This window comes from Entelurus aequoreus, linkage group LG12 (assembly GCF_033978785.1).
Source record: "Entelurus aequoreus isolate RoL-2023_Sb linkage group LG12, RoL_Eaeq_v1.1, whole genome shotgun sequence".
NCBI lineage: Eukaryota > Metazoa > Chordata > Actinopteri > Syngnathiformes > Syngnathidae > Entelurus > Entelurus aequoreus.
The window spans coordinates 793,376-817,375 of NC_084742.1; positions in this window are offsets into that span (position 1 = coordinate 793,376).

The following is a 24,000-nucleotide window of genomic DNA, read 5'->3' on the forward strand; positions in this document are numbered from 1 at the left end:
TACAACTGTGCTGCTTTTATTTTGAAAAGTATTATTTATGGGCGTGTGTCCGTGTGTATCCTGCGAGTGAAGGTGCACACGCAGCGACAAGTGATGCACGGTTGACACCCGACACGCTAAAAAGAGAAAAGTTGATGAGGAATGGCGTGTTTTCAACAAGACATGGACTGCCAAGCAACGTTCCCTCTAAGGTGCGTGCCTGCGCAATTGCGCACTGCTCAAGCGTCCGCTGCGCCCAGCAAATATATGCCACGCTCCAAATCAAGCCCATCTGAATTCTAAACAAAATAAACATATTTATTCTATGTAATTTTGCAATGCAACTTTGAGTGACAGTGACAACAAGCGGCCCTAACGGTGTTCGTCAACACCGTTCAATTGAACACCGTTCAATTATTGTAACGTCTATCGAGATGCTTCGAGGACAGGAATTATATCCATCACTTTATTGAGCAAAACTGTTTATATTGGGACATAACCACACCAAAAACATGAGTTTTCACACTTCTATCTGGAAAAACTAGTCATTTTCTGCCGTACAAACCAGGCCAAAAGCAACTTGTCATCTGTCACCAACACACATAGCACTAAACCACTGGTGCGTTTAAGGCCACACAAAAAGTCGGACAAGTCAAACACCACACAAAGTTACACTATGACTCCTCAGTCATACGTGTGCTTATTTTACTGTCATTTATTATTAATGTTAATTTATTTATATTAGTCATGGAATGCTGTTACACTATGTTGAAGTATTACTATTATTATTAATTATTATTATTATTATTATTTATCTTACAGTATATATCAAAAATAATATTGAGCAAAATGTAATTGAAATATTGTGGATGTGGCCCTCCAGCAGTGCTCGGGTAGCTCATGCGGCCCCCGGTAAAAATTAATTGCCCACCCCTGCTTTAAAGCATAACCAAGCATGCATCAATATAGCTCTTGTCTCAAAGTAGGTGTACTGTCACCACCTGTCACATCACGCCGTGACTTATTTGGACTTTTTTGCTGTTTTTTTGTGTGTGGTCTTTTAGTTCTCGTCTTGCGCTCCTATTTTGGTGGCTTTTTCTCTTTTTTTAATCATTTCCTGTCGCAGTTTCATGTCTTCCTTTGAGCGATATTTCCCGCATCTACTTTGTGTTAGCCATCAAAAATATTTCAGTTGTTTTTATCCTTCTTTGTGGGGACATTGTTGATTGTCATGTCATGTTCGGAAGTACACTGTGGACGCCGTCTTTGCTCCACAGTAAGTCTTTGCTGTCGTCCAGCATTCTGTTTTTGTTTACTTTGTAGCCAGTTCAGTTTTAGTTTGGTTCTGCATAGCCTTCCCTAAGCTTCAATGCCTTTTCTTAGGGACACTCACCTTTTGTTTATTTTTGGTTTAAGCATTAGACACATTTTTTACCTGCACCCTGCCTCCCGCTGTGAGTGCTTGAAGTGGCCTAGTGGTGAGTGCTTGAAGTGACCTAGTGGTGAGTGCTTGAAGTGGCCTAGTGGAGAGTGCTTGAAGTGGCCTAGTGGTGAGTGCTTGAAGTGGCCTAGTGGAGAGTGCTTGAAGTGGCCTAGTGGTGAGTGCTTGAAGTGGCCTAGTGGTGAGTGCTTGAAGTGGCCTAGTGGTGAGTGCTTGAAGTGGCCTAGTGGTGAGTCCTTGTTGAAGTGGCCTAGTGGTGAGTGCCTGAAGTTTGCCTAGTGGTGAGTGCTTGAAGTGGCCTAGTGGTGAGTACTTGAAGTGGCCTAGTGGTGAGTGCTTGAAGTGGCCTAGTGGTGAGTGCTTGAAGTGGCCTAGCAGTCAGCCAGAGCATCTGAAATGCTGAAGGAAGACGTCTTGGTACTTTTTGCAGTCATTGCAAATTGCCAGTTTTTTATCTGTCAGAGACACTTTAAAATAATCCCAAACATAGACATGGTGTCGTTAGTCAGTCACAGAGTGAGCTGGCTTGTTAGCCACGGCTACAGCACCGGCAACAACACACTCTTGTTGTTGTTATGCTGCGCTCGCGGCGGTTTGATGAGGTCATCAAGCGTCGCCAGTAAACCTCTCATGCTGCAGTCGTCAACTCCTGTGTTGTGTATGGGAGAGGGGAGGGGGAGAGGGGAGAGGGGAGAGGGGAGAGGGGAGGGGGGAGAGAGGAGAGGGGAGAGGGGAGAGTGGAGGGGCTGCTGACTGGGAGACGCAACCGTTCTGTACTGCTCCCTACGTCCGTGTTTTACCGGATATGTACCGCTCCGTACAGCGGCGTTTTAAAAAAAAAGTCATTCATTTTACTTTTTGCAACCGATACCGATAATTTCCGATATTACATTTTAAAGCATTTAGCGATATTATCGGACATCTCCAGTCTGGATGGTTCTTTTCCTCTTTGGTCCGGAGGACGTGACGTCCACAGTTTCCAAAAACAATTTGAAATGTGGACTCGTCAGACCACAGAACACTTTTCCACTTTGTATCAGTCCATCTTAGATGAGCTCGGGCCCAGCGAAGCCAGCGGCATTTCTGGGTGTTGTTGATAAATGGCTTTCGCCTTGCATAGTAGAGTTTTAACTTGCACTTACAGATGTAGCGACCAACTGTAGTTACTGACAGTGGCTTTCTGAAGTGTTCCTGAGCCCATGTGGTGATATCCTTTACACACTGATGTGGCTTGTTGATGCAGTACAGCCTGAGGGATGGAAGGTCACGGGCTTAGCTGCTTACGTGCAGTGATTTCTCCACATTCTCTGAACCCTTTGATGATATTACGGAGCGTAGATGGTGAAATCCCTCAATTCCTTGCAATAGCTGCTTGAGAAAGGTTGTTCTTAAACTGTTCAACAATTTGCTCAGGCATTTGTTGACAAAGTGGTGACCCTCGCCCCATCCTTGTTTGTGAATGACTGAGCATTTCATGGAATCTACTTTTATACCCAATCATGGCACCCACCTGTTCCCAATTAGCCTGCACACCTGTGGGATGTTCCAAATAAGTGTTTGATGAGCATTCCTCAACTTTATCAGTATTTATTGCCCCTTGTGCCAGCTTTTTTGAAACATGTTGCAGGCATCAAATTCCGAATGAGCTAATATTTGCATAAAATAACAAAGTTTACCAGTTATCTTGTCTTTGCAGTCCATTCAATTGAATATAAGTTGAAAAGGATTTGCAAATCACTATATTCTGTTTTTATTTACCATTTACACAACATGCCGACTTCACTGGCTTTGTATTTTATTCAACACAATTCTTTGAGAATTTAGTAGAAAATCGCACAAAAAGTTCAACAACTGTAGAAAAATGACAAACAAGCTGCAGGAAATTCCTTTTTTTGACAATAATGCAACACTTTGCCTTGATTCTGTAGTTACAGTAAATTAAATGCAGATGGGAATCTCCCTCATTGTGAAACATTGCGAAATTGCTCTGAATACACTTTCTACTTTACAAATATGGCTGACACTGTTACACAACAAAAAACGGAAAAATGAAAATTATACATCTGTATGTTTTATGTGATGATTATAGGTCCTTTTTATTTCATGCACTATTTGTATAATATTTGAATTTGTTATGTTATTTTGTTGAAGCAAGGCAAGTAATTCCCACAAGTAGTTTCAACTAAATTCCACAGATGTTGCTTACTTTTTCTATCATTATAATAAGAGGGCCCTTTATTTGACTATCATTATTATTAGTAGTAGTATACATATTTTATTATTACTATTTATAATCATTATGTACTTTTGGTCTGTTGTTTTCAAATAACCTCAGAAGTAGTGTTACATTCTACTAATTGAAGTCACTTCTGACACAAAATGGTATTAATATTTTATAACCGGGTCCTTCCTTGTCATCATTAGTGATAGTAGTACTATTAGTAGCAGTATACAATGCATATTTTATTATACATTATTATTATATAGTGTTTTGTTTTTTTAAATAACCCCTGAAGTAGTGTTAAATTTTACTACCATATTTTTCGGAGTATAAGTCGCTCCGGCCGAAAATGCATAATAAAGAAGGAAAAAACAAAAATAAGTCGCATTTTTGGGGGAAATGTATTTGATAAAAGCCAACACCAATAGACATTTGAAAGGCAATTTCAAATGTCTAAAGAATAGTGAACAACAGGCTGAATAAGTGTACGTTATATGAGGCGTAAATAACCAACTGGTATGTTAACGTAACATATTATGGTAAGAGTCATTCAAATAACTATAACATATAGAACATGCTATATGTTTACTGTCACTCCTAATCGCTAAATCCCATGAAATCTTATACGTCTAGTCTCTTACGTCAATGACATCAATAATATTATTTGATATTTTACGGTAATTTGTTAATAATTTCACACATGAGTCGCTCCTGAGCAGGGGTCCCCCAAACTTTTTGACTCAGGGGCCGCATTGGGTTAAAAAAATTTGGCCGGGGGCCAGGCTGTGTATATATATATATATATATATATATATATATATATATATATATATATATATATATATATATATATATATATATATATATATATATATATATATATATATATATATATATATATATATATATATATTTATATATATATATATATATATATATATATATATATATATATATATATATATATATATATATATATATATATATATATATATACATTGTCTTTATAATCTGTTTTGTCATTTAACATCAATTAACATTGATGTTCATCAACATTTAACATTGTCACGTTATTGATGGGAAAATTCATTTTTAGACAATATGATTTGCCTGAGCGACTAGGAGATACCAAGAGTAACAAGCGGTAGAAAATGGATTAGAAAGGAAAGATTAATTTTTTAATTTTTTATTTTATTTTATTTTTTATTTTTTATTTTTTTATTTTTTAAACTTGGGACTTCCTGTGGGCCGGATTTTGGATGCTGGGGGGCCGTATCCGGCCCGCGGGCCCTAGTTTGGGGACCCCTGCTCTACAGCCTGGCATGTCGGCCATGTTTGTGGAACATTGCAAAAATATTGATGTTACTGGAAATTTTTGTGTCTAACCCTACTAAATTATCTTGATAACACAAGAAATGGGAAACTTTTTGGTGATTTTTATATCTCCACGTTGTAGTTTTTACTTCCTCAGTTTGGCCACAAACGAGTTTCTGTTTAATACGCTAATTATGTTTACTTTTTGCACATAACCATATTTTTTTAAAAGAGGGTCATTTATTTTATTGTCATGGTTATAATTTTTATCATTAGTAGTAGTTTACCTATTTGTTATTATTATTATGAAATTATTATATGTTGGTTTTTTATTAGTAAAAACTCACAAGTGTAAATTCTACTATTTGTGTTTACTTTTTGCACATACTTGATTAAAGTACTAACATTTTATTTTACTGTAGTTATTATTGTTGTTAGTAGTAGTTTAAGTAGTATACATATGACAGATATACTATGAATATTATAGAATACTTTTGATGTATTTTAAATTGTTTTAAGTAACCCCAAAATTGTGTTACTTTCTACTAATTTTGCAGACTTTTTGGGCCAAAGTTTGAGTTTTTTTGAACTATGTCTGTTCTGCGATCGGTAAATCTCATCCTATAATAAAGTATCAAAAAGAAACACTTTGCCTTCATTATTTGAGTTGTGCTAGCAAGACGCTGACGAAGCAGAAAAGCATACCATATGAATATTTTAGAAAATGTCCACGCCATACCGTGCATTCGCGGTCAGCCAATACGTTGCTATCCCCTCCGTCTCCAACATGCTGTACTAAAGTGGCATTGTAAAAAAAAAAAAAAGTAAAAAAATGACAATAATAACATCATTGAAGGGCTTCTCTCAGGAGGACAACACACCGGAGTCTTCTTAAAAAGAGTTGGAAAAGCTGTTGCGCAACCAAGTTTCAATCTTACTTAAGTTCTTCTTTCACTTCAGAAAAAGCCAGCTGGCTTTCTCTAGAAGGAAGAGCTAACATGAACACATTGTGGACAAAACCCTGCAGGAGGTTTGGATTCACTTTCTGTAAGTGATCCTATTTCAAATGTCTACCTGTGATAGTAAGCAGAACACCAACACTTTATCTGGCACAGGTTAGCAGGTGTGCATATCTGTAGTTGTAGAGCAGGTCAATAACTGTGCATATCTGTAGTTGTAGAGCAGGTCAATAACTGTGCATATCTGTAGTTGTAGAGCAGGTCAATAACTGTGCATATCTGTAGTTGTAGAGCAGGTCAATAACTGTGCATATCTGTAGTTGTAGAGCAGGTCAATAACTGTGCATATCTGTAGTTGTAGAGCAGGTCAATAACTGTGCATATCTGTAGTTGTAGAGCAGGTCAATAACTGTGCATATCTGTAGTTGTAGAGCAGGTCAATAACTGTGCATATCTGTAGTTGTAGAGCAGGTCTCTTTATTCCCATTAGCAGATTTTACAACAATCTACGGGGTTGTTCAGCATAAAAGATGAGCTCATGATCCACTACCTTTTGTGGTACTTTGTCTCCTTATTCTGTTCCTCATAATTGAATTCTAATATTGTAACTAAGTGGTTGGAATGTCATTTGACATTTGCCAGTAATAGCAAATATTAAGGGTGTCCCGATCCGATATATTGTCATTGAAATAAACATCAGCATAAAAAACAATTACCAGATAATATCAGCATTAGGGATGTCCGATAATATCGAACTGCCGATATTATCGGCCGATAAATGCTTTAAAATGTAATATCGGAAGTTATCGGTATCGGTTTCAAAATTATCTGTATCGGTTTCAAAAAGTAAAATGTATGACTTTTTAAAACGTATGTAAAGTACAGTCACATAATATTTACGGCTTTTCACACACACAAGCCAATGCAAGGCATACTTGGTCAACAGCCATACAGGTCACACTGAGGGTGACCGTATAAACAACTTTAACACTGTTACAAATATGTGTGAACCCACACCAAACAAGAATGGCAAACACATTTCGGGAGAACATCCGCACCGTAACACAACAGAACAAATGCCCAGAACCCCTTGCAGCACTAACTCTTCCGGGACGCTACAATGTACACCCCCGCTACCCTTTAGTGTCTTGCCCAAGGACACACCGGCAGTGACTAGGTTGGCTGAAGCGGGGATCGAACCTGGAACCCTCAAGTTGCTGGCACGGCCACTCTACCAACCGAGCTATACCGTCCCAATATCTGTATATATCGGTATCGGTTGATATCGGAATCGGTAATTAAGAGTTGGACAATATCGGATATCGTCAAAAAAGCCATTATCGGACATCTCTACTTTGAGACACTCGTGATTTAGGGCTATATAAATCAACTTTGATGGATTGACTTTGAAGCATTGCGCGCAGACTGGCATGTAAAGAGAAGCTGGTGTGCGTACTCAGCGCTGCTAGCAAGGAACAGTGTAAGTGATGGAGGAAACAGAACTAAACACTAATAAACACAGGAGCACTATAACAAAAACAAAAGGTGTCCTTATTTCAACTATATTTCAGTCTAAAATACAACATTTGTCAATATAAACAGGTGACAACTAATTATAGTTGCATATTATTTACACATATAAAGTCTCCAAGGCTGAAGCATACTAGAAAGTATCCAGTAACAAACAGGTCCGCATCATCCAACGCACTGTGTCATGAACTCAACTTGATAAACTATTTAAACAAAAACTTCAACTGAAAGACAGCATAAGTCCATTCCAGACGGGTAAAGGGGTCATACCATGATTTTTGTTTTCTAAAAACACTGTCTTGTGTTCTATAAAACATGTAATGGTGATTATTTGGGGAAAAACATTTTATTTTGTTTTACAGACTTATTTTCAAGCCACTTTTTTGTTCACCTTTCAAAACGGTTCGTTTTGAGAGGCGGAGTTGTTAGATGCAAATAAATTCTTCCTCGCCACGCCCCCTCACGCAGAGTATTTTCTATTCTATACCATGTCAGTAATTCCGCTGCACAGTTATTCCGAGTTGTAGACATAGACTCGGCGATACAGTAAGCTACACTACGAGCGACATCGCGAACGTAATAACGGATTATAAAACGTACTCATCCATTGCCAAACACCAAATAAAAGTAGTTTTTAAAAAAAATCCTTCTTGATTTTGTCGCAGGACGGTGACGTTATTGTCTTAGATTAGAAGGCTAAACTAGCTACACAACAACTTGAGCTAATGTTGCTAACGTGTCAGTCACACATTTCTAACCTACTGTTATTACTTATCGTTTAATTCCGCTGCACAGTTATTCCGAGTTGTAAACACAGAGTCAGCGATACAGTAAGCTACACTACGAGCTACATCCGGAACGTAATAACGGATTATAAAACGTACTCATCCATTGCCAAACACCAAACAAAATTAGTTTAAAAAAAAATCCTTCTTAATTTTGTCACAGGACGGTGACGTTATTGTCTTAGATTAGAAGGCTAAACTAGCTACATGACAACGTGAGCTAATGTTGCTAACGTGTCAGTCACACATTTCTAACCTACTGTTATTACGCATCGTTTAATTCCGCTGCACAGTTATTCCGAGTTGTAAACATAGAGTCGGCGATACAGTAAGCTACACTACGAGCTACATCGTGAACGTAATAACGGATAATAAAACTTACTCATCCATTGCCAAACACAGTAGGCGCTGATCCAATTTAAAAGTAGTTTTTAAAAAAAAAAATTCTTAATTTTGTCGCAGGACGGTGACGTCATTGTCTTAGATTAGAAGGCTAAACTAGCTACACAACAACTTGAGCTAATGTTGCTAACGTGTCAGTCACACATTTCTAACCTACTGTTATTACTTATCGTTTAATTCCGCTGCACAGTTATTCCGAGTTGTAAACATAGAGTCGGCGATACAGTAAGCTACACTACGAGCTACATCCCGAACGTAATAACGGATTATAAAACGTACTCATCCATTGCCAAACACCAAACAAAATTAGTTTAAAAAAAAATCCTTCTTAATTTTGTCGCAGGACGGTGACGTTATTGTCTTAGATTAGAAGGCTAAACTAGCTACACAACAACTTGAGCTAATGTTGCTAACGTGTCAGTCACACATTTCTAACCTACTGTTATTACGCATCGTTTAATTCTGCTGCAGTTATTCCGAGTTGTAAACATAGAGTCGGCGATACAGTAAGCTACACTACGAGCTACTTCGTGAACGTAACAACGGATAATAAAACTTAGTCGATCATTGCCAAACACAGTAGGCGCTGATCCAAATAAAAGTAGTTTTTAAAAAAAAAAAAATGTTTTTAAAGGTGATGTTATTGTCTTAGATTAGAAGGCTAAGCTAGCTACACAACATTTTGAGCTCATTTCTAACCTACTGTTATTACTTACCGTTGAATGTTCTCCTCCATTGCCATAGCTAGTAGTCAGCGAGCACGCCATTAAAATGAGCTTCCATCCATCTTTGTCTGTCTTTATACTTCTGCAGGTTTGCTGAGCAGGAATCTTGGAAGTGTTTTGCTTTTGCACACACAAATAGAAACTTCTTCCCAGTTGAAGGCTGACAAACAAAAAGGTTTGCGAGGCACTTCTACAGATGAGACTGGAGGTTTGGAATGTCCTGAGTTGGGTAATATGACCAAAAACAGAGCATTTTTGTTCTTCAAAGCATATCTAAACGCCAGATGCCACACCTCTTATCTTGTACGTTTGCAACTCTTAACAAAAGAAATAGACCAAAACAAATGTCCACTGCAGAGGACACTGGTTCTCAGGAGGATGTTCAGCTCCTGTTTTCAAGAATTTGCTGTCTTGTTTTCCAGAAAACGACTCTCAGTCACCCATCACCATCGCCCCTACATTAGGCAATAACGCTACAACTGAAGGCAGACATGGGCCTTCGCCCCTACATTAGGCAATAACGCTACAACTGAAGGCAGACATGGGCCTACCTGCCGTAGCTGGATCTTTGTCAGGGTGACCACTTTGACCAGGCAACACCGACTCACGGCACGCGTCTCCCATCACAGGGGCACCCCGGAATCTGTGCACCCCCCGAGCAGCTAAATTGTCTCGCCGTTCGGAGAGAAAAGGAAGAAGCTTTTGCAGAAATATCGGAGAGGAAAGGAAGGCATGACACATCAGCTTATTCGGGGACGCTTCCTGTGAGAAAGACCTGACAGAAGCAGAAATAGCCATGGCGGTTGGCTATGGGGTGTGTGTGATGCACCATACGTCTCCACCCTGCTTCCATTGCATGCTGCACTTGTTCCTTCCTGCTGGACATTCAGCACATTCTCCCAGGTTATCTCCATGACAACCACTTCCCTTGTGGCTCTTTGTTTTAGCCCTCAGACTCACAACTAAAAAGTCTTGCAGAGTTTTCCCTCGACTCAGACTTTTTTTTTGCATTGCCCGTCACTTAATTGCATTTTGTATAAAATATTGCTTGGTTTATAATATGCATATGATCATTCTAAGGGTGTAACGCTACACTAACATTTCGGTTCGGTATGTACCTCGGTTTAGAGGTCACGGTTCGGTTCATTTTCGGTACAGTAAGAAAACAACAAAATATACATTTTTGGGTTATTTATTCACCAAATTTATAAACAATGGCTTTATCCTTTTAAAGGCCTACTGAAAGCCACTACTAGCGACCACGCAGTCTGATAGTTTATATATCAATGATGACATCTTAACATTGCAACACATGCCAATACGGCCGGGTTAACTTATAAAGTGCAACTTTAAATTTCCCGCGAAACTTCCGCTTGAAAAGGTCTATGTATGATGACGTATGCGCGTGACGTCAATGGTTGAAACGGAAGTATTGGGACACATTGTATCCAATACAAACAGCTCTGTTTTCATCTCAAAATTCCACAGTATTGTGGACATCTGTGTTGGTGAATCTTTTGCAATTTGTTTAATGAACAATGAAGACTGCAAAGAAGAAAGTTGTAGGTGGGATCGGTGTATTAGCGGCTGGCTGCAGCAACACAACCAGGAGGACTTTGACTTGGATAGCAGACGCGCTATCCGACGCTAGCCGCCGACCGCATTGATGATCGGGTGAAGTCCTTCGTCGCTCTGTCGATCGCTGTAACGCAGGTGAGCACGGGTGTTGATGAGCAGATGAGGGCTGGCTGGCGTAGGTGGATAGCTAATATTTTTAGCATAGCTCTGTGAGGTCCCGTTGCTATGTTAGCTTCAATGGCGTCGTTAGCAACAGCATTGTTAAGCTTCGCCAGGCTGGAAAGCATTAACCGTGTAGTTACATGTCCATGGTTTAATAGTATTGTTGATCTTCTGTCTATCCTTCCAGTCAGGGATTTATTTATTTTGTTTCTATCTGCATTTAAGCATGATGCTATCACGTTAGCTCCGTAGCTAAAGTGCTTCGCCGATGTATTGTCGTGGAGATAAAAGTCACTGTGAATGTCCATTTGGCGTTCTGGACTCTCATTTTCAAGAGGATATAGTATCCCAGGTGGTTTAAAATACAAATCCGTGATCCACAATAGAAAAAGGAGAAAGTGTGGAATCCAATGAACCAGCTTGTACCTAAGTTACGGTCAGAGCGAAAAAATATGCATCCTGCACTGCACTCTAGTCCTTCACTCTCACGTTCCTCATCCACGAATCTTTCATCCTGGCTCAAATTAATGGGGTAATCGTCGCTTTCTCGGTCCGAATCTCTCTCGCTGCTGGTGTAAACAATGGGGAAATGTGAGGAGTCTTTCAACCTGTGACGTCACGCTACTTCCGCTACAGGCAAGGCTTTTTTATCAACGACCAAAACTTTATCGTTGATGTTCTCTACTAAATCATTTCAGCAAAAATATGGCAATATCGCGAAATGATCAAGTATGACACATAGAATGGATCTGCTATACCCGTTTAAATACAAAAAATGTCATTTCAGTAGACCTTGAACATTGGGAACACTATAATAATTCTGCCCCAAAATAGAAATAGGTGTGTGTGTGATGGATGTGAGCCACCACTAGGCTGATCAGTGTAATGCTAAGCATAACAATAACATACATATACACACACACATAACAATAACATATATATACACACACACATAACAATAACATACATATATGTAGCCGAGCTAAATTTTATTTTATTTTATTTTAATTTTGTTCAATTATTCACATCATTTTTTGTTGTGAACTTCCCCAAAAGTGTTTCTCAATGTAAATAGGTTCCACTCTATTATTTTCCGTTACATACCTTTTTGTTTCCCTGGGGGGTGATTTGGCGTCGCACCTTTGTGACCAGCTTCAGTGAGCACTGACGCTCGGAGCTGGTAAGTCATGTTTATGTCTCTCTCCTTTTGTTTTTTTTATAAACTTTTTGGTTGTCGTTTTTAAAAGTGTTTTGTGGGAATGCACACTGTTTTGTGACTTGTTGGTGTGCATGTGTGTTGAATTCCCGAATGGCTGTTGAATTGTTGAAAAAAAAACGAACTTTTGTATGCTAAAGGATGTGTGGATTAGCTTGGTTAGCTTACTGCTAGCTGCAGTTGTTGCGGGGTCTCCTGTCTCATGAGTGTGTGCAGGGGTCAGGGGCTCTGCTGTGTGTCTGTGTGGACATCTTGTGTGCCGCTCTAGCATTTATATGAGTGTGTATTTTTTTCTTTATTCTTTAGTGGAGAGAGAGTCCGTTTGCCGTGGACTGTGTGTGACGCCCTGTTTTTGTTTTTTCCAAAAAAAAGGTATGTCTGTTATGAGTTTTTTTGGCTTAGTTTATTGTATAAAAAATATAAAAAGAATTGATGTGGGTGGGAAAGATGAGGTGTATTGCTGCACATTTAAGGATCCTTTTTCTTAATATATATTGTTATTTGCTGAAGTATATATTTTATATACTGTGTTTTATTTAATTAATTTATTTGAGACTATTATGCTTTTTTTTACCTTTATTATTATTATTTCCATTTCCACATTTAAACATGTATAATTGAATTGAGTGAGCACTGACGCTCGGAGCTGTGGAGAGAGAGTCCGTTTGCCGTGGACTGTGTGTGACGCCCTGTTTTTGTTTTTTCCAAAAAAAAGGTGAATAAATCCCCGTGATTCAACTCCGGTGTGTGTGCCTCACTAAGAAAATACACAACGCAGAACGCTGACTGTTACAAAATGGTGCCGTGACCCGGATTCTTCAGATCAGCTGCTGCAGATCGCCGAGGTTATGCTGTGAGCAAGTAAGCGTATCGTACAGCAATCAGAAGGGATCCGTTGATCGTTGAGACTTTTGATAAAAAGTGATTTTGTTTTACTGTGGCTGTGTTTTTCCACAATTTATCATTACGTTTCCTCACGTACAGTGTCTTTATACCACGTGTCTCTGTATAGTTAAATTTTATTTTAACGTCATATTTCCACTGTTATATTCATTGTGTTTGAAATATAATGGACTTTACACCATTTGGGAGGGGTAGAGGGTGGATGCAAGCAGGGACTGCAGAGCAAGCTAGGCAGCCAGGCTGTAGCAGCCCTGATGGTACCCCTGTAGCAAGGCAAATGTTTTCCACTCCCAACGTTGCTAATAATGACACCCTGGCACAATTGCGTGACCTTTTAGGGGAGTTGGGAACCCCCATTGGTGACACTGTTGTTAGCCGCATATTAGCCAACCAAACACCTTTCCCCACTCTAAGTCGCCCACACCCCATGACACCACCCCCGCTCGAGCCCATACCCTCCCCAGTTGATTTGTCTCGACTGAACATCACGGTGAATGCAGCTGTCAAGGAACCATCGATGTTTAGGGGGGATGGCTCAGACAAATACACCGTACAAGAGTGGATAGATATGATGGACGCTTACCTGCATAAAAAGAATTGTCCGACTACAGAGCAGGCGGATGAAATCCTCAGTCATCTTTTGGGACGAGCTAAGAGTATCGTTAAAGTGGGGCTGAAGAGTAGTGCTGATATCAACACACACCCTGAAGTGGTATACGACATACTCAGAAGATACTTCAGTGACTCTCCCATGTCTGGCTTACCGATGGCTGATTTCTATTCTACACAGTCTGACGCAAATGAGAACCCAGTGGATTACTGGGTTCGGCTCAATACAGCAGCCGAGCACGCTGACCAGCATCTGCGGAAAAGTGGAGAGAAGATGGAGAACATGTCAGCGCAAATTGCTATGATGTTCATCAGGAACTGTCCCAACCCCGAACTCTCCAGTGTGTTCCGATGCAAGCCTATCAGCAAATGGTCAGCCGTGGAGGTGCAAGAAGCTATCGATGAGCACCAGAGGGAGCATCAGGCAAGGAAGAGGGCCATTAGAGCAGAGAAGTTCAAAATGGTGACAGCAGCTACCACTACCTGTCAACCTGTAGTTGAGGAGCTGACTGCAACGAGAGCGGGTGTTCAAGAACCTTCCACACAGACAAAGGTGAGTGCAGTCACCACTTCAGAAGCAGGGGCTTTAGAACGAGTACTAGGCATGCTAGAAGGCGTTTTGGCCAGAGCAGCCTCCCCTGTCCAACAGCCAACCCAGTGGACACGCCCCACTTCTTGCCGTGTATGTGGTGACAAAACTCACATCACACGTGAACACTGCATGAAAGAGAAGAGGTGCTTTGGGTGTCTGGAACCTGGCCACACAAGGAGAGATTGCCCACGGGCCGCTCCACGCCAAACCCAAGCAGAGAACCACACACCCAACCAGGGAAACTGAGTCGCTCACATTGTGGAGGGCAAAGTGTGAGTGCGTCATGTCAGACCCTCAAAACTGAAGAAGACATACATGCAATATATGAAGAGAGCTGCAAGACCGCACCGAATGGTAGTGTCATGATTTTCCAGAATATACACAAACTTGAGAAAGCAGATGATCTATTCTACACTGATGTGCTGGTGAATGACCAAGTTGCACTATATGCTATGCTAGACACTGGTTCAATGGCTTGTACGATGAGTGAAGAAGCAGAGGAGGAGCTCCACAAGGCAGGGTTGCTGACAGAGGGTGCCCAGTCCACCAAAGACATTTTTCTGGTGGGTTGTGGTGGTGTGCATGTGCGACCCAAGTGCATTCACCAGTTAAAGTTGAAAATCTACGGACAAGAAGCAATCGTGCCCACACTAGTCGTGCCAGGCCAGCGTGACCAAATGATAGTAGGCACCAATTTGCTGAAACACTTGCTACGCCAATTCAAGCAAGATCCCAGCTATTGGCGCGTGATGAGTAAAGCTGACTCTACTGGTGAACCAGGCATCGAGCAGTTCTTGAGCATGCTCTCGGGCATAACAAGATGGAAAGGTGACATTATCCCAGACATCATTGGAACTGTGAAGCTTACTAATGCCGTGACACTGGTACCGAAACAGGAGCACATAGTGTGGGGAAAGCTTCCTGGAAAGGCTCCTATCTCAGAGGGAAGTACCATACTGGTGGAACCAGCCAAATCGCACTCCAACCGGAAGAGCGTCATGGTAGGGAGAACTGTGGCGTCAATGAGCGGAGACAGGTGGGTTCCTGTGAAGGTTGTGAACCCAAGTGACAAGCCTGTGACACTGAGGAGGAACATGAAGTTAGCTGATGTTTCACCATGTGTGGCACTTGAAGACTTTGACCTTGGAGTGGACTATGTCGCCAGCACGGAGCTAAAAGCACAAGGCCAAAGCGTAAGAGTAGACACTGACCATGTCCCTGACACCTCTGTAAGTCTCGCCCTTCAGGATAAGCTTGCTGATCTTGGATTGGACGACATAGACATCCACTCATGTGAAGTGTCCCCTTATTGGAAGAGTCAACTTGTGGAACTCATACAGAGGCATGATGAGGTGTTCTCCAAGGACAAGCTGGACTGTGGCCTAGCCAAAGACTTCGTCCACAGGATCCATCTGACTGATGAGCGCCCCTTCCGACTAGCATACCGCCGTGTCCCACCAAGCCAATACCAGAAACTAAGAGAGGTCCTTTCTGAGATGGAGGAGAAGAACATCATACGCAAGTCGTCAAGTGAGTGGGCCTCGCCATTAGTACTGGTTTGGAAAAAGAGTGGGGAACTACGCATTTGTGTGGACTACCGGTGGCTTAATGCACGCACCGTGAAGGATGCCCATCCAGTACCTCACCAAGCTGACTGTTTGGCTGCGCTAGGGGGAAATGCCATATTTAGCGCCATGGACTTGACATCGGGGTTCTACAATGTCCCCATGCACGAACAGGACAAGAAGTTTACTGCCTTCACTACACCAGTAGGCCTCCATGAGTTCAACCGACTACCCCAAGGCCTGTGCAACAGCCCGGCAAGTTTCATGCGCCTCATGATGAGTGTCTTCGGAGACCAAAACTTTTTGACCCTGCTGTGCTACCTCGACGATGTTTTGGTCTTTGCCCCAAATGAAGAGGAAGCCCTCAAAAGACTCGAAATGGTCTTTAAGCGGTTGAAAGGACATGGGCTTAAGTTGGCTCCGAAGAAGTGTAATTTCCTCCGGCGAAGTGTCAAGTTCTTGGGCCACATCATTGATGAGAATGGGGTTTCCACTGATTCTGAAAAGATACAAGTCATTACAGACATAAGTGAAGCGGACTTGATGATGGAGGATGGAGTCACACCTTCAGCAAAAAAGATTAAGTCTTTTCTCGGTATGGTAATGTATTACCAGAGATTCATACAAAACTGTTCCAGTATGGCGAAGCCCCTGTTCTCTCTGACCGCTGCTGCGACTGGAAAGGCCAACACAAAACGGGCTTCTCACTTTAAAAGGCTCAGCCCAGGGGATTGGGCTCAAGAACAGAGCGACGCATTCAACCAACTAAAGGCTGCTCTGTTGAACTCAGTTGTGTTGGCCCATCCGGACTTTGGTCGCCCTTTCATCCTCTCAACTGACGCTTCATTGGATGGATTGGGCGCTGTCCTCTCTCAAGTCCCTGAAGGAGGGAGCAAAGCACGTCCCATAGCCTTCGCAAGCAAAGCCCTGAGTCGCTCACAAACCAAGTATCCAGCCCATCGTTTGGAGTTCCTCGCTCTCAAGTGGTCAGTGTGCGACAAATTCAGCCATTGGCTGAAGGGACACTCCTTCACTGTTTGGACTGATAATAACCCGCTAACCTACATCCTCACAAAGCCAAAGTTGGACGCTTGTGAACAGCGGTGGGTGTCGAAGTTGGCTCCATACGACTTCAGTATCCAATATATCCCAGGCAGTAAGAACATCGTTGCAGATGCCTTGAGCAGGCAACCCTTCATCAAGCCACGGGTCAGCAAGAGACTTATAGCAGAACCATATGAGGCTCTGCTCGAGGAAGCGCAACATATTCGGGATGCCAGGATACAGGATGTGTTTCGGCTGAGTACCAACAGCCAAGAGGTAAAACTGGGCGGATCTGAAATGGCATGCAGTTCAATGAGCAGTGAAGAAGTGACGGCAGTCTTGGATGGTCAGATTGAGTGGGGTGAGGGACCCAAAGGGAGAGTGATCTCTTGGCTGGTAAATGATGTACATAAGATTGTTCCACCAGGAGAAAGTGCCTTACCCGTCTTCTCCCTTAAAGAGCTTCAAGACAAGCAACAGGAAGACACTATACTGGCAAGAGTCATTCACTATGTGGCACGTGGCAGGAGGCCATCGAGGAGAGAAAGAGTTAAAGAGCCTCTCAAAGTCCAGAAGACTCTAAAGCAGTGGGAGAAGCTCAAGATGTTGGATGGCATCCTATATAGAGTGAGCAAAGATTCACTAACTGGGAGAAGGCGGTACCAGTATGTTGTGGCTGCATCACTGGCCAAGCAGGCTCTGCAGGGTGTCCATGACGAGGCTGGGCATCAGGGACAGCATAGGACTCTATACCTGGCGAGGCAGAGGTTCTTTTGGATTGACATGGAACGAGACGTCCGTGAATATGTCAAGTCGTGCAAGCGCTGTGTGGTGAGCAAGACACCCGAACCCGAAGGGAGAGCGCCTCTCGAGAGCATCAAAACAACAAGCCCTCTCGAGATGGTCTGCATTGACTTTTGGTCAGCTGAAATCCCAAATGGAAATACTGTGGATGTCCTGGTCGTCACTGACCATTTCACAAAAATGGCTCACGCCTTCCCATGTCATGATCAGTCAGCAAAGCAGGTTGCTCGTCAACTCTGGGATCGATACTTCTGTGTCTACGGCTTTCCAGAGAGAATTCACTCCGACCAAGGAGCCAACTTTGAGAGCCAGCTGATCCGAGAGTTGCTGCTGATCTCTGGGGTAAAGAAGTCGAGGACAACAGCTTATCATGGGAAACGGTGTGGTAGAACGCTTTAACCGGACATTGGGAAGCATGATCAGAGCTCTCCCTCCAAGAGCCAAACAAAAATGGCCCCAAATGTTGCAGACATTGACTTTCGCCTACAACTGCACCGCCCATGAGTCGACGGGCTATGCCCCGTTTTATCTAATGTACGGGAGAATTCCCAGACTCCCAGTTGACGTAATGTTCCACAATGTGGAGAGGGACTGTGACATTGCTGACTATGATAAATATGTCCTCAAACTGAGGGAGGAGCTAAAAGAAGCATTATCATCTGCCCAGGCCAATGCTGTCACCAGTCAGCGTCATCAAACTGAACTGTACAACCAAAGGACCAAAGGTCATGACATCGCTGAGGGAGACCAAGTACTCTTGTCAAACAAATGTGAAAGGGCACGCAAGAAGTTGTCGGACAAATGGGAGGCTGTACCGTATGTGGTTGTCTCAAGAGACCCAAGGTGTCATACCTACCGGATAAGGAACACTTGCAGTGGTCATGAAAGGGTTGTCCATCGCAACCGCCTCCTGTGTGTCAACTTTCTTCCACTTAATTTGGAGAATGAAGAGTATGTTGAATCATCATTCACTGAATCATCTGAGTCAAGTCATGATGAGACACAAAGTCGGGTTTCGGATGTGGTGACGAGAGATGTCACAGAAGACAGAACAGCCAGTTGGATTCTGGACAGTGCTTCTGCCAATTCGCCATCAGAATGTCTGGATGCTGATGAGGAGCTTGAAGACCCAGATCTGGATGAAAGTGCCAGCCAGAGGCCAAGGAGTGTGTCAAATGTGGTTGATAGGACAGGCCATAGCGACGACCCCCCAAGCACAGCAATCAGTGTTGTCTCCTGTATAAGAACGAGGGTGGGTAGGCTGGTGAAACCTGTAGATAGGCTAATTCAGAACATGACCCAGAAGAAAATATCTGTTTGAGTTACAAACCTCTGTAAACCATCAAGTACCATAAGATAGTTGTTTAATCCGATGTTTGGGTTGAACATGTATTACAGTAGCAGTGATAAATATTAGGTACTCCTTGTCTTGTCAAAGGTATATTTTTTTATTACCTTTGTAGAGTAATGTGTAAGGTGGTGTAAAAGGCACCTCTTTTTGCAAGTGTACCCAGGAGGGTTGCGCAGCCCTCCTTGGTCATTTTCTCAGTAATGTGAGTAACTAATAAGTTGCATAACGTGAATGTATTGGAGTACTCTGCTAAGTCTTGAAGTATTTTGGTGAAGTTCAGAGGGGAGTATGTAGCCGAGCTAAATTTTATTTTATTTTATTTTAATTTTGTTCAATTATTCACATCATTTTTTGTTGTGAACTTCCCCAAAAGTGTTTCTCATTGTAAATAGGTTCCATTCTATTATTTTCCGTTACATACCTTTTTGTTTCCCTGGGGGGTGATTTGGCGTCGCACCTTTGTGACCAGCTTCAGTGAGCACTGACGCTCGGAGCTGGTAAGTCATGTTTATGTCTCTCTCCTTTTGTTTTTTTTATAAACTTTTTGGTTGTCGTTTTTAAAAGTGTTTTGTGGGAATGCACACTGTCTTGTGACTTGTTGGTGTGCATGTGTGTTGAATTCCCGAATGGCTGTTGAATTGTTGAAAAAAAAACGAACTTTTGTATGCTAAAGGATGTGTGGATTAGCTTGGTTAGCTTACTGCTAGCTGCAGTTGTTGTGGGGTCTCCTGTCTCATGAGTGTGTGCAGGGGTCAGGGGCTCTGCTGTGTGTCTGTGTGGACATCTTGTGTGCCGCTGTAGCATTTATATGAGTGTGTATTTTTTTCTTTATTCTTTAGTGGAGAGAGAGTCCGTTTGCCGTGGACTGTGTGTGACGCCCTGTTTTTGTTTTTTCCAAAAAAAAGGTATGTCTGTTATGAGTTTTTTTGGCTTAGTTTATTGTATAAAAAATATAAAAAGAATTGATGTGGGTGGGAAAGATGAGGTGTATTGCTGCACATTTAAGGATCCTTTTTCTTAATATATATTGTTATTTGCTGAAGTATATATTTTATATACTGTGTTTTATTTAATTAATTTATTTGAGACTATTATGCTTTTTTTTACCTTTATTATTATTATTTCCATTTCCACATTTAAACATGTATAATTGAATTGAGTGAGCACTGACGCTCGGAGCTGTGGAGAGAGAGTCCGTTTGCCGTGGACTGTGTGTGACGCCCTGTTTTTGTTTTTTCCAAAAAAAAGGTGAATAAATCCCCGTGATTCAACTCCGGTGTGTGTGCCTCACTAAGAAAATACACAACGCAGAACGCTGACTGTTACATACACACACACACATAACAATAACATACATATACACACACACACATAACAATAACATATATATACACACACACATAACAATAACATACATACACACACACACATAACAATAACATACATATACACACACACACATAACAATAACATATATATACACACACACATAACAATAACATATACACACACACATAACAATAACATACATATACACACACACATAACAATAACATACATATACACACACACAAAACAATAACATACATATACACACACACATAACAATAACATACATATACACACACACATAACAATAACATACATGTACACACACACATAATAATAACATACATATACACACACACATAACAATAACATACATATACACACACACATAACAATAACATACATATACACACACACATAACAATAACATACATATACACACACACAAAACAATAACATACATATGCACACACACATAACAATAACATACATATACACACACACATAACAATAACATACATATACACACACACATAACAATAACATACATATACACACACACATAACAATAACATACATGTACACACACACATAATAATAACATACATATACACACACACATAACAATAACATACATATACACACACACATAACAATAACATACATATACACACACACACATAACAATAACATACATATACACACACACATAACAATAACATACATATACACACACACATAACAATAACATACATGTACACACACACATAATAATAACATACATATACACACACACATAACAATAACATACATACACACACACACATATTAATAACATACATATACACACACACATAATAATAACATACATATACACACACAGGCTCCATTGCCAGGGTTAATGTGGTCAACATATATCAAATAAAAACTAAATAAGATAAGGCTCAGAATGGTTTCTTAACAAAACCTTTCTACATATAAAGTGCTTTTTTTTGGATTGATTGAGACTTTTATTAGTAGATTGCACAGTACAGTACATATTCCGTACAATTGACCACTAAATGGTAACACCCCAATAAGTTGTTGCTCAGATGAAATAAAATGACAAATATTTTCTTCTACATATAAAAAGTGCAACATTAAACAGTTTCAAGTCAACTCAGCCTCAGATTAACTTTTATTTTCCCCCAGCAGCCTTTAACCCTGGTGACTTTGGATGAATGAATGAATGAAATAAGTTTATTTCGGTCATATAATCAACCATTAACCATTTTGTGTGAGCAGTTTAAGAGTACAGACTATACATATTTAACAATCATACACATTTACACACATAAGGAAAAGAAAAGAAAAAGCATGATGGAAAAAGGAATAGGCTGAAGCCAAAGCTTATATTTGCCTATCCTAAACCTTCACTGAAAATAAGATGACCTGGAACATCAATGTTAAAAATAAAAAAATAAATCAATGGGATGAAAGTAATTGTTATTATATTTGATCATTTTCAATGATTTCACATTTCAATGTTTTCTTAAAGCCTAACAAAGAAGTCCATGTCTTCAGCTCATCACTGAGCTTCTTCCACCATCCAACTCCTAAAACTGAAATACATTTGTATTTAATATTCCTTCTTGCTTTACCTATTTCAAAAATCAATATCCCCGTAAATGATAGTTTTCTCCTCTTAATGTAAATAAGCTAAGAATACAAGCTGGAAGGTTGTTGTTCTTTACTCCAAACATCCTTTCCATTGTTTTTAAAAACACAATATCTGAACATTTGAACACATTACAACTTATAAATAATGGATTGGTATGTTCATAGTAGCACGCTTTGTGTATTATTCTAATGACCCTTTTTTGGAGTTGAATTATTGGCTCTACACTAGCGTTCAAAAGTTTGGGGTCACATGTAAATGTCCTTATTTTTGAAGGAAAAGCACTGTACTTTTCAATGAAGATAACTTGAAACTAGTCTTAACTTGACAGAAATACACTCTATACATTGCTAATGTGCTAAATGACTATTCTAGCTGCAAATGTCGGCTTGTTGGTGCAATATCTACATAGAGGCCCATTTCCAGCAACTATCACTCCAGTGTTCTAATGGTACAATGTGTTTGCTCATTGGCTCAGAAGGCTAATTGATGATTAGAAAACCCTTGTGCAATCATGTTCACACATCTGAAAACACTTTAGCTCGTTACAGAAGCTACAAAACTGACCTTCCTTTGAGCACATTGACTTTCTGGAGCATCACATTTGTGGGCTCAATTAAACGCTCAAAATGGTCAGAAAAAGAGAACTTTCATCTGAAACTCCACAGTCTATTCTTGTTCTTAGAAATGAAGGCTCGAACACAAAATTGTTTGGGTGACCCCAAACTTTTGAACGGTAGTGTATGTTTGTTCTATAAACATTTCCCCAAACTTCAACACAATATGTTAAATATGGAAAAATAAAAGAATAATATAACATATGCAGACATTTGTTATTCAGCATGTGTTTTACTTTATAAAGAATAGCAATGGATTTGGATAGTTTTCCCTTTATATATTCAATATGCGCTTTCCAACATCATTTATGATCAATTATTATTCCCAATAATTTAGTTTCATATACTCTATCAATTTACACTTGATTTAATTTTAATTTTGCTTCACAATTTGTCCTTGCACTCAATCTTCATGCGTTTTGCCAGAAAAATCAGTTTATCCACATTGTGTGCAGAAAGAGCAGACCTGCTTGCAGTTCAAATGTCTCCAGCTGTGGAAAATACCCTAGGGCTGGGCACGGAGCTAGCAGGTATGGCGAGGTAGTCCCTGGCAGTAAGAGGATGTATGGCCTCATTGTTCTTCCCCATAGAAGTGGCTCAAAATCTAGTTTTTAATGCAATATGGTCTTAAATCTGCTGCTATAAAAACATTTGTTATTGCTTTAGCCCTGCCTGACTCGCCGAGGAGAGGCTGCTTGAATGCGGTGGGGAGCTGTGTTTGTTCGTCTTTCTCTTCGTTGAAGCCATGTTCACTTGGGGGTGGTGACGCTTCAAATGGGTTAACATGTTTGACGTGTTGTCAGAAGCAGCTGCTGAACAATGTCGGCAAAACTCTGTCCTCCATTGTTGTATCGCAGCGCGAAGCCGAAGTGTTCCCAAACGGGAGATCTTAACGAGGCAAGAGGGTCTTCCAGCTCTGGTGTATCTTGTGTTTTTTATGTTGATTTAATAAAAAAAATAAAAAACTACAAATAAAAAAATAAATACCGATAATAAAAAAAACGATACCGATAATTTCCGATATTACATTTTTAAAGCATTTATCGTCCGATAATATCGGCAGGCCGATATTATCGGACATCTCTAGTTACACCCTTAGATCATACAAGACCCTTACCTAATGTTAGTTTTTGCAATGTGTTTTCCTTTCTTCCTTCTCCTTGTTTAATGGTATGGCACTTCATGTTAAAGGTGCATTACCGCCACCTACTGTATTG